At 39.6% G+C, this 12,669-nt stretch overlaps 1 long non-coding RNA gene across 1 annotated transcript in view; it reads right to left on the reverse strand.

The window, feature by feature from the left end:
* LOC148124417 (uncharacterized) overlaps window positions 1-7,680 on the reverse strand; it is a 20,900-nt gene extending 13,220 nt beyond the window's left edge. The window contains exon 1 of the long non-coding RNA XR_015739890.1: window positions 7,575-7,680. This is a non-coding gene — a long non-coding RNA (uncharacterized LOC148124417). The remainder of the gene's footprint in view (window positions 1-7,574) is intronic.
* Window positions 7,681-12,669: the final 4,989 nt, after the last annotated feature.

The raw sequence follows: 12,669 nt of genomic DNA on the forward strand, positions 1-12,669 counted from the left end.
AAGCAACTTGCAGAAAGAAGAAATTAAAGCACTACAAACCCTGAAAAGAGATAACAGCATAATCATACTCCCAGCAGACAAAGGGAATGCCACAGTAGTAATGGACAGAAAAGACTATGAAACAAAATTGACAGACCTACTCCAAGACTCCACATACAAACCCATAAACACAGACCCAACCACATACCTGGAAAAATTAACCAAGAAGAAAATTATAACCAGCCACATGAGCAAAGAGATCCAACAGACAATCATCCCAAGAGAAAAATCTTCCAGATGCCCCAAACTATACGGCCTCCCAAAAATACACAAAGAAGGCATACCTCTCAGACCCATAGTCAGCTCCAGAGGAGCACCACTACAAAACCTAGCCAAATACTTAGCAAAACAGCTACAGCCCCATGCTGAAACAGCAGCTTCACAAGTACAAAACTCATACTACTTCTTGGAAATGATCAAAGATCTACATGTGGAGCAAGAAGATCTGCTTGTAAGTTTTGATGTGGTTTCACTATTCACTCAAGTCCCGATAAAAGAGACCCTTGAAATCATCAAAAAATAAATACCAACCAGCTAAACACCTCATGGAACTAACAGAACACTGCTTAACCAACACATATTTCATATACAAAGGACAAAGATACAAACAAATTGAAGGAGCCCCTATGGGATCACCACTGTCACCTGTCATTGCAAACCTGTTCATGGAAAAATTCGAATCCAGAGCCCTGGCCAATGCCATCCACAAACCCAAACTATGGTTAAGATACATCGATGACACATTTGTGATTTGGCCCCATGGAAAAGAAAACCTAAACAATTTCCTAACACACCTAAACAGCACACACCCCAAAATCAAGTTCACCATGGAAACAGAAACAAACAAACAACTACCATTCCTAGATGTACTAATCTACAAAAAAAACAGATGGCACACTAGGACACAACGTATACCAGAAGAAAACACACACTAACCACTACCTCAACGCCCAATCCCACCACCACCCAGCACAGATAAACTCCATGGCTAAAACACTAATTACTAGAACCAAACGCCTGGCAGTCAAGACACACATTAAGACTGAACTATGCACCCTGACTAAAGTAATGACAGCCAACGGCTTCCACAAAAGCAAAATCACCAGCTTGATCCGCAAAAACACACTGAGACATAATAGAGACCCAGAAGATGAACAGACCTATGGAATAGCTGTCCTGCCCTACGTAAGAGGTACTACAGACAAAATTAGTAAGATACTGCACAGACATCACATCAAGACTGCCTTCAAAACAGACAGGAAAATAGCAGCCATCCTTAGAAACCCCAAAGATAAAATTGACCTGGAAAACCAAGGCATATATGAAGTCCCCTGTGCATCATGCCCGGACACATACATTGGACAGACCAATAGAAGAATAAGTACCCACCTGGATGAACACAAAAATGCAGTCAAAAAGCTGGAACACACTTCCTCACTAGTCCAACACATGGAAGCCATAGGTCATAGCATCAACTTCAATGGCACCAAAACCCTAGCCACTATAGAAAACCCCAGCCACAGAATCATCAGAGAAGCCATAGAGTTTTAAAAAAGACCAGAAAGCATGAATAGAAGAGATGATTCCACCAGACTGTCAATTATTTGGAAACCTGCACTCACAAACAAAAAAATCTCCACACCACAAGCCAGGCAAACACCTGGGCACAGACAGATCCCCCCTGATACCTCCAGCTCAAACACACCCCAACCAGGCACCCAGATGAAACCTAGCTTCCTAACTAATGATAGCCGTCCATTTACCCGGAGCCAAGCTGCACTAAAGGCCTCCAATAAAGTAACACAATGTTGCCAGCCAATCAAGACACAAAAAGAGCCAAAAAACAGACAGGAGATATTAGAAACACCAATCAAGCAGAACACAGCAAACTCCAAGACCAATAAACACAGACCAAGACTCCCAACCAATCAGGGTGAAAAAAAAACCATTCTGGCACAGCAATAGGCTGCCCCAAATTTAAATCTGAAACCACTATAAAAGCCTGACTCACAGATGAACACTATACAGAAGCCTGATGATGGCAGATGAGATGCCATATATATATATAGACTGAACTATGCACCCTGACTAAGGTACTGACAGCCAACGGCTTCCACAAAAGCAAAATCACCGGCTTGATCCACAAAAACACACTGAGACATAATAGAGACCCAGAAGATTTTATATATATATATAATTACAGGTATCCTCAACTTACAACTGGTTGTTTAGTGGCCATCCAAAGTGACAACAGATGTTCCAAGGGTTACTTACAACCAGGGGTGGGATTCAAATTTTTAACAACTGATTCTGTGGGCGTGGCTTAGATGGTGGGTGTGGCTTGGTGGTAATGTGACTGGCTGGACATGGCTTGGTGGTCATGTGATTGGCTGGGTGTGGCCAACTCTGTATCACTCACATCGAGGCATACATCTCCTTGCCTGGCCTCTCATGACTGTGGGGATGCTGCAACAGTTGTAAGTGTGAAAAATGGTCATAAGTCACTTTTTTCAGTGCCATTGTAACTTTGAATGGTCAACCCACAAAAGCAAAGTACCAGCAAGAGGGAAAGAAAACTCCAGAGAAGTTCCTGAGATAGGAAGTCTGGTCCTGCCAAGAATGTAATAAAGGTTAACAGAAAGGCAGTTTCTGTAAGCAACACCAGAATGTTTCTTTCCTACCTTCCTTACAGGATTAGGCCAGTAATTTCTTCTAACAACCAGTTCTCCGAACTGCTTAGAATGTTAACAACCGGTTCTAGTGAATAGGTGCAAACTGGTAGAATCCCACCCCTGCTTACAACCCAGATTCAAAGTTCCAATGGTTGGTCCCTGTGTTCATGTGGCTGAATTTTGGGTGCTTGGCAACATGGCCTTATTTATGGCTGTATGTAGTGTCCTACAGTCATGTGATTGTGTTTTATGTCAGTTTTTCCAAAATCCAGCATTTCCATTGGCAAAACTATGCCCTTAGTGAACCATTAATGATGAAGTTCACTTAACATTTGCCGCAAAAAAGGTTGTAAAATGGAGTCAGCCCATTCTGCAACCGTTATCACTTATGACTGTAATGGGCAGGCTCTGTCATGGTCATATGACAAGGACCCCATGCAGTCTTTTTTCAATACAGGTACTCCTTAATTTACGACCACAATTAAGCTTAAAAATTATGTGGCTAATAAGTAAGACAAGTGAGTTTTGCCCCATTTTATTACATTTCTTGCCACAGTTATTAAGTAAATCACTGCAGTTAAGTTCATAACATGGTTGTTGAGTGAATCTGGCTCCCCCATTGACTCTGCTTGTCAGAAGGTGGCAAAAATGACCCTGGGACATGGCAACTGTCATAAACACATGCTAGTTACCAAGCATCCAAATTTTGATCATGTTATCACAGAAATGCTACAAGTGAGAGAAATGGTCAGAAGTCACTTTTTTCATTACAACTTATAATTGTCATAACTTTGAACACTCACTAAAAGAATGGTTTGTAAGTCGAGGACTACCTGTGTTGTAATGACGAGGCAGTCAAGTTGTTTGATCATGAACAACTGAATCATGATGATCTTTATTGGAGTCTAGTCTTGCATTTATACACATTTTTAGTTATCCTCCATCACTGCTTAACTTTGGTTACTGTTTAGCACAGTAATCCATACAATTAATTATCTCTAGTTAAAGTCTAACATATGTTTACTTCCTCTCTCTAATCCTCCTTTAGATTAGTGACTTTGTTTACCTGAGTTGTATTTGCTTGGAAACATTCTTTATCTGAGGTTTGCCATCCGAGATTGGAACATTCCTGCAATTACAACTCTACATATCCTCGTTTTTTATTTTAAATGGAGGATTCAAAGATGTATAAATGTATCGCGATTGTAGAGGATTAAGAGAGGGGGAAGCAGGATGAAACAATGCGAATAAATTTGGAATATATGAATAAAACAACAGGTTGCAATTAGTACAATAATAATAATTATAGCATAAAAGAAAAACTGTCTGAGCCAAGACCAATCAGGGAGCCAATTGGTTAGCCACTCAAAAGGTAAGTAATGAGCATGGATATTATTTTGAATGTATGATTGTAAATTGGCAAGCTCATCCTCAATAGTTTTATTCAAAGAATGAAAATGCACAGCACATCCACGGCGCCCAACTAACGTACAGAACCCTCCCTGATGGGCTAAAAGATAGTCTATGGCAAAATGCTGCTGTAAGACATCTTGATTTAAGTCTTCTATTTCATGCTGCAAATCACAAATAATAGCAGCGGTAGCATTGATGGATTTTTCAAGTCTGCAGGTGAGACCAAGAATAGATCATCTGTTTTCTTGAACAATTATGCCAGGATAAGAGCCTAGAGTAAGGACTCCTGTAATGGCCCCTGCCAATGCACAGCCAAATGTAGAACCAGAAGACAATTGTGTGTCAATAATGACTTCATGATTACATGTAGGCCCCAGAGAGGAAGGCCGCTGTCAAGTTGATGGGAGTGTGCCTATTTGAACAGGTAGAGTAAAATAACCTATAGTTGCACATTGATAATTCTGAGGATGAACATTAGTAGCATATTTATCAAAAAGGAACCACATACTAGGATCCTTAAGCTGCCAACCAGCGCATATCGATCCTGTATTAGATTGATCAGAGGCATTAAAAATAGGAAAATTGTCAGGATACATATCAGGAGCTATATTAATTCCATGCAAAGAAGAATTAAAGGTACCTGACAACCAATAGTAATCAGAACAATAACTATAATTCCCTAGCTTTTTTAATATGTGCTGAGCAGCATTATAATCAGACCAATTATGAAGCCAAGTGTGTTTAGCGTGACAACAGAAACACAGACCCCTTGTAAATTGACTAACTTTTAAGTAACGCCAACGGACAGAATTCAATTGCATAGGGGGTGTAGAAAATAGCCAGGAGTGTGAAATAGATTGTAGTTGTGAGACAATAAATGTAGAAAACATGATCAAGTTAGGGGTAAAAGAAATTTGACCAAATGCCATTAGGGGCTCATAGTATAAATAATATTTGTGCCATGGATCATAAACATGTATTGGGCATGACGTACCCACAAATTAGGGTTAAGACGAACCACAGAAGTGTCATTTTGAGCAAAAACACCATTAACCATAAACAAGAAAATACAAAGTAAAATGGTAACAGAGTTAGCAGTAATAATAGCAAAAACAGCAGCAACAAGATTTTCAGGAGTCTGAGGTAATGAGGCCTGTTGCAGTTATTGTTGAGCTTGATATGTAGTAGATTTAACCTGGCCCGAAGTGATGGGTTGTGGGCGCGTCAACCTTGGAAGATGGACTTCCATGTTCAGATGAAGATTGAAATCCGGAATCGGGTTGTGAAGGCTCTGATGCCATGCCATGATATGGACAAACACAGCGCGCTGGAACCCACACTGCTTATCGAGTAGAAGGATCTTCCACGGCAGTGTAACCGTGACCCCAAGTGATCAGCAGTGTAGGGCCTTTCCAGGTTGGATCTGGAGCTTGGCGATACTTTACCAAAGGCCTTGCTAAAGATTCAGTAGTTCAAAAATGCAAATTAACAGGTGAGTCTACAAGAGAATCTAAAAAGGTTAAATAGTTCCAAGTATATAATGCTTCAGCAATGAGATTTTGAATCTTTCGCAGATGGTAAGGGCCAGACTCAGTTTGTAATTGTTTCTGAAGCAATGCCTTAAAAGTACGATGAGCTCGCTCAACTATAGCTTGACCCTGAGAGTTGTAAGGAATTCTGTGCACTAAAGTAATATTCCATTTCTGACAAAAGGTTTAAAATTCCTTACTAATATAAGTGGGGCCATTGTCAGTTTTAAACTGAGAAGGCCGACCCATTACAGCAAAAGAGTATAGGCAATGAGAAATAACATCTGAACTACATTCATATTTTGAAGCAGTAACCCAAAGGAAGCGTGAACGAGTGTCAATAGACGTATGAAGATAACAGTATAGCTTAAAGGTTGAAAATTGAGTTACATCCATTTGCCAAATTTGTTTAGCTTGGGTTCCTTATGGGTTGACACCCACTGGAAAGGAAACTGCCAGTTGCTGACAAGCTGGACAAGCACGGACAATATCCCGGGCTTGAGATAATGAAATTTGAAATTGCTTTGCAAGCGATTTGGCATTTTGATGAAAATAAGAATGACTAGCAACAGGATCAGCAAACAAAGACACAACATCCTTTAAGGATTTATCTGCCTTCCGATTTCCTTCAGTCAAGACATTAGTAAAGGGAGTATGACTTCGAATGTGTTCTACATACAAAGAATACAAGCGAGTTTCCAAACTATTCTTTAAAGATACAAACAAGGATAACAAATTCCTATCCAAAGAGAGAGCACAATAAGAAAAGGGAAGAGATTGCATAGCTAAATACACATATCGAGTATCAACGATCAAGTTAATAGGTTGGTCATTGAACAATCGTAAAGCCAAAATCACAGCAGCCAGCTCAGCAAGTCTGTGTGGCAGTAAATTTAGAATACCATTGTTGTTGAATCTGCCAGACAACCACATCCCTTGTAGGTGATCCATCAGTAAAGACTGTAAGAGCTTTAGAAATAGGATTTCACACAAAAATGGAAAGGCCGGATTTAAAGTAGTAGTAACCACTATTCTAGGATCCTTGGGTAAAGAATACAACAAGTTTCCCATATATTGAGAAAAGGCTATCTGATATGATTCTGAAATCATCAAATGCTCATGTTCAACTTTTGTACGAGTAAAGCTATGCTAAAGAGATCCTGTCCTGTAAGATGTAAGGCTCGTTTACGACCTTTAATAATCAAATCCTCTAATGCTGATTGATAAGGATAAATGTTTCTAGGCGGAGTAGCTCACAAATTAATCCATTCATGAATGTTGACCGCTTGCAGGGACGCATTAGAATAAAGACATCCCGTGGGTAAGGTGTAGTGGGAAGAATAGCTAAACAAAGTCCTATTGTTAAGGATGTTATCCTGTCCATATATTGATGCTTAAACTTATTCAATATTTCTTGAAGGCATGTTCTTTGAGGATCAGTCAATACAACTAGATCTCCTGGTGATTGTGCTCCCTTCAAAGACTGAAATAAGGGCAACATATCACCAGTTGTAATGTAGAAGAATGGGCGTGCCCAATTAATAATGCCAAGTAATTTTTGCCATTGTACTAAGGAATATGATTTCTGTACTTGTAATTCAGGAAGAATTGGAATGGAGGAATTGTGCAACATTCTATGTTTCCCATTTTTCTTTTTTATAAGAAAAACAGGAGTATTCCAAGGATTAGTAGAAGGTTCCATATGACCAGCAGCCAATTGTTCTTGAACCAACTGTTGTAAAGCAGCGAGTTTTTCCCTTGATAATGGCCATTGTTCCATCCAAACTGGCATAGAACAGAGCCATTTAAGAGGAAGAGCCATCATCAAGAATCAAATGGGCATTAAGAAGAGAAAGGATATCACGGCCCCAAATATTAGTATGAATATCTAGAATGTATGGTTGTAGGAAAAAGGACTTACCAGCAGATGTTGTAACATTAATTTCTTGAACACTCTGCCAAGCAGCTGTAGTACCTCCTATTCCCCACAATGAAGGAACTGTCGTTTTTGGCCACTGTACTGGCCACTGTAAAGAGGAGATGACAGTAACATTGGCTCCAGTATCCAATAACCCTTGAAATGGTTGTGTCATCTGAAAATTTGATGAGTTCCCCTTCTATTCCCTCATCTAAGTCATTTATGAAGATATTGAAGAGCACTAGGCCTAAGACGGAATCTTGTGATACCCCACTGCTTACTTCCCTCTATATAGATGTAGTACCATTAAGGAATAGATGTAAGGAGGTTACAAAAAAAGATCCCTCCATCTGATTCTTGGGCACTGGCAATAAGTAATTAAGCCACTTTCTCCTTTGTCTATTTGACTTCCGATGGGAGAATCGAGGTAGCAAGATAGCAGCTGCAATCATCAGGTGATCAAAGCCAGCCCCTTTTTACTTTCATTGAGCATGAATTGAATTTAGAAAAGGGCTTCAATGATATTACAACCACCATCTTGTCCTAAACTCACACATACATACACACACTTGAGACTGCAATTATTTCAAAACTCATCAACCAGCCAGTTGGACCTCCTTAGCACCTTCCCAATTTTTTAAAATCCATTTGCTGTCAATGACACAGAATTGATGATGGTCAAGAACTGAAGGCCACTTAAATCTTAGGCGGATTCCTTTCTTTGCAGAAGAAGAGCCAAAAAGTAGAACCACGTGGTCTGCTAATGCAGCTAACCTATGCAGTTCTTGGTTTTATCACAAGGGGACATATTGTTAACATGCACACACACAAAGCATGCTGAGTTTGGCTGTGCAAGTGTTTTGGTTTGTGAATATTGTAGGAATCAGCCTTACGGTGAGAACAGCTACTTTTATCTCTCTTGCATTTTAGAAAATGGAAATGTTCAACTCCCTTTGAAACCCAAACTCACTTTGGGAAAAGTCTAATTTGGTCTCAGTTTTGAAAAAAACCATGGAAATATCTTTGCCTCTTACAATGATATTGTACAAAGTTATTGCTCAAATTTCAGTGGATTGGTTGATATCTGAGCAATAACAATAGTTCTCCTAAAAATACAACTTCAATCATAGCCATCATCTTTCCTGCATCATCCAATTATTACTGGCATATTATCTTACATACAACCCTTCCAGGAGGCAAGGTATCCATGGTATGAGAATAAATTAATCTTTAATCATGATCTTTTTTTCCCTATTCAAAACTCTATTAAAAACTGTTTTTTAATGTTTATTAGGACAGTACCTCATGCAGTTACTCTTATAGTCACTGTATAATTATTACTACATACTGTATTATTATATTTAAGATCCTTATTGTATTTGGAGTGTTTTTTAAGTTTTTCATATGCACAGAAAGGTAAAATATATACTTTATATTAAGACAAACATTTGACTAATTGATGCTAAATAACTGTTCCAACTTACCTACAAATTTGACTTAAAGCCAGACATAGTAATGAGTCTCATTCATAACCCAGGGGTACAACTGCAACTTCCTGCATCTGATTTTTTTAGCTGTGATAATATGAAATGCAACCTTATTCCTCTCAATAGTGGAGGCTTTTTATTGAAGATGTCTCTCCTTAAGACACAAATGTCTGTGGGTCAAATTCTATCAATCTAACAACAAACCAAAGAGCCAATATGTCCAAAAGTGGCTGACCACAGTTTGAGAAAGATGGTTATTCCCTCATCTAAAGATTAGTTTAGCTTAGAGCTCTCAACTGGAAACTGCTGTTTTGTTGTCTCCTTGCAAGGGGCAACTGTCTGGAGGACTTGTGGGTGATCTCAAATCCTTGTCCAGAGAGGAATTACAAAGATTCGTCCGGCTCTTCATTCTACTACAGTTTTCAACTCTGCTTTTAGGGAAGCCATCTTCATTTCATCATTTCTTTTCTGGAAATCATTATTGCACTAAATAGCATTCCTATTATCTCTACCATGCCTATTTCTTGACTTATCTGAAGCATCTACTGTAGAATGGAGTTTCTTTCCTTGCACTACATTTTACTACCATTTTGGTAGTAAAGAGCACCATCAGAAGTGGTGCAGAGACAGGCAGATATTAATAGTAGATGAAATGACTGCCTTGCCTCTTCATGTACTTTTCTTTGGTACAGGAAATACATGTAACTTCTTTGATTGCACTTTCATGTTCCAGGGAAGGGTATGGAGAACATTTACCGTAACATGCATGAACAGGTGTGGGTTTCTCTTCTTTGTTGCTGCTTATTATAAACAACAGCAAAATGTTCTACCTCTCCTGGTGTAGAACAGTTTTACCCTAAGAGAACTGAAGATAATACCCTATCATATCATCCATTTTACTATAGTAAATTGCTGCCATTTATTATACTATGTTAATTAGACAAGACTATTCTTGAATCAATAATAGACTAATAAAAATACCACTGCCCTCTCGTCCCCCTCCCTCAATGCAAGTATTCTGACTGAACATTCAGTGAAGTAAAGGAGGAGGCTAGATGATCCATATCGTAAAGAAATACAGAGGAAGACTTGAAAAAAATATCTACAGCAGTGGTGGGATTCAAAATTTTTTACTACAGGTTCTGTGGGCATGGATTGGTGGGTGCGGCAGGGGAAGATTACTGCAAAATCCCCATTCCTTCTCCACCTCACTAGCCTGCTTTCCAGCTCCATTCTCCTGTGCAGGGCAACAAAAGAAGACCCAGCCAGGGAGAAGACAGTCTCTTAAATACAAGCAAATAAAGAGAGAAAAATGGATTGGATGTTACATGTTGGTTTTACAATACAAAGTTCCCCCAATTCTCCTCCCATCACATCAACCAAACACACAGGTATAGAATAAGTGGTACTTTCTCAACAGCTGTGAGAGGGATCTTGGGGCCCTAGACTAGTGGACAACCACTTAAATATGAGCTAGCAGTATGCTGCAGCTGCCAAAAAAGCTAATGCCATCTTGGGCTGCATCAACAGAGGGATACCATCAAGATCACTGCAAAAGTGACTCCATCTCACTTCCTCTTTGAGCCATGGTGGCACAGTGGTTAGAATGCAGTATTGCAGGCTGACTCTGCCCACTGCCAGCAGTTCAATCCTGACTGTAAACTGCTTAGACGGGCTGTAAAGCACTGTGAAGCAGTATATAAATCTAAGTGCTCTTGCTCATGCTATTTTTATTGCATTAGTGAGGCCACAATTGGAATACTGTGTCCAGCTCTGGCCACCAAGATACCAAAAAGATATCGAGGCCCTAGAAAGAGTACAGAGAAGAGCAACAAAGATGATAAGGTATCTGGAGCAGAGGTGGTATTCAGCAGGTTCAGACCAGTTCTGGAGAACCGGTAGCGGAATTTTTGAGTAGTTCAGAGAACCGGCAAATACCATCTCTAACTGGAGATTTTACAGTATCCTCCCCCTGTCACGCCCACCAAGCCACGCCCACAGAACCGGTAGTAAAAATAATTTGAATCCCACCACTGGTCTGGAGGCTAAGGTGTACTATGAATGGCTAAGAGAACTAGGTATGTCTAGTCTATCGAAGAGAATGCTAATGAGGGCAGAGGGGACATGATAGCTGTTTGCCAGCACCTGAGGGATTTTCATAGAGAAGATGGGATCAACTTATTCTCCAAAGCACCTGAAGGTAAGACAAGAAGCAATGGGTGGAATCACCAAAGAGAAATCTAACCTGCAACTAAAGGGCAAATTTCTTGACAATGAGAATAATCAATCAATGAAACAGCTTGCCTCCTGGAGTTGTGGATGGAGGTTTACAAGAAAAGATTAGATATCCACTTGTATGGGATGGTCCTACCTTGGACAGGGTGTTGGACGAGAAGACCTCCAAAATCCCTTCCAACTCTATGATTCTAAGTCCGTGATGGCGAACCTATGGCACATGTGCCGAAAGTGGCATGCAGAGCCATTTCTGCTGGCACACGAGAGGTCGCCCAGAAGAGGCCCACTGCGCATGCGTGCGCCACCTGCCAGCCAGCTGATTGTCAGGTATCTGCTGTGCATGCACAGGGAAGAGGCACGCATGGGAGATGTGCACGTGTGCGCAGAGGCATGTGGTGTGCGGGGGTTACGTGCGCATGTGCAGAAGTGTGCAGTGCAGGAGGGTCACACGTGCATGTGCAGGGGATGGGGGAGTTGCACACGCATTGCATCATGGGTGTAGGCATATGAGCATGCGCACGCATGCACTTTTGGCACACAACATGGAAAATGTTAGCCATCACTGCTCTAGGTCTATTTTCTTTTTTTTTTAATAAAAGTTTTTTTTTATTTTTTACACATCTCTTCACATGAGCAACGTGATTCCAGATTACACATTTGTACACAATCACACTTACTTTCTTATTAGTATCACATCACATGATTATCCACTCCACTAATCTTTAAATAAGTTTCCATTTCATATTTCAGTTCATTAATTCAATTTCAAATCATTTCATCCTCACACATATTTCCAATTCTTTATCCCCTATTATTTCCATTTTCAGTTTACCACCTATTTTATTTTACACTGTACATTGTTATCTTCATTAACTTTCTTAAGACCAATATATAGTAAAGAAAGAAAAGAAAAACAATAGATTAACTTTCCCTTCTTACTTACTATCAATTATACATATATATATATATATATATATATATATATATATATATATATATATATATATATATATATATATATATATACACACACACACACACACACACACACACACACACACACACACACATATACACATATACACACACATATATATGGATCTTTGGTTGTTCGGGTTTTCTCCCACGTAAGATTCGAAGTATCTAGGCAACGTTTCGATGAAGTCTCATTCATCATCTTCAGGCTTCTGTCTTCGGCTCTGGGCTTCTCAGAGTGAGATATATATATATATATCTCACTGTAAAAGACTGATTCACAGATGAACACTATACAGAAGCCTGATGATGGCAGATGAGATTCTGCCAAAACGTTGCTACAACTTTAAAAGCACAACTACAATGACGTGGGAAAATACCCGAACAAAGCTGAATGCCAT

This window comes from Pseudonaja textilis, chromosome Z (genome assembly GCF_049901715.1).
Source record: "Pseudonaja textilis isolate UNSWEBS1 chromosome Z, rPseTex1.2, whole genome shotgun sequence".
Lineage (NCBI taxonomy): Eukaryota > Metazoa > Chordata > Lepidosauria > Squamata > Elapidae > Pseudonaja > Pseudonaja textilis.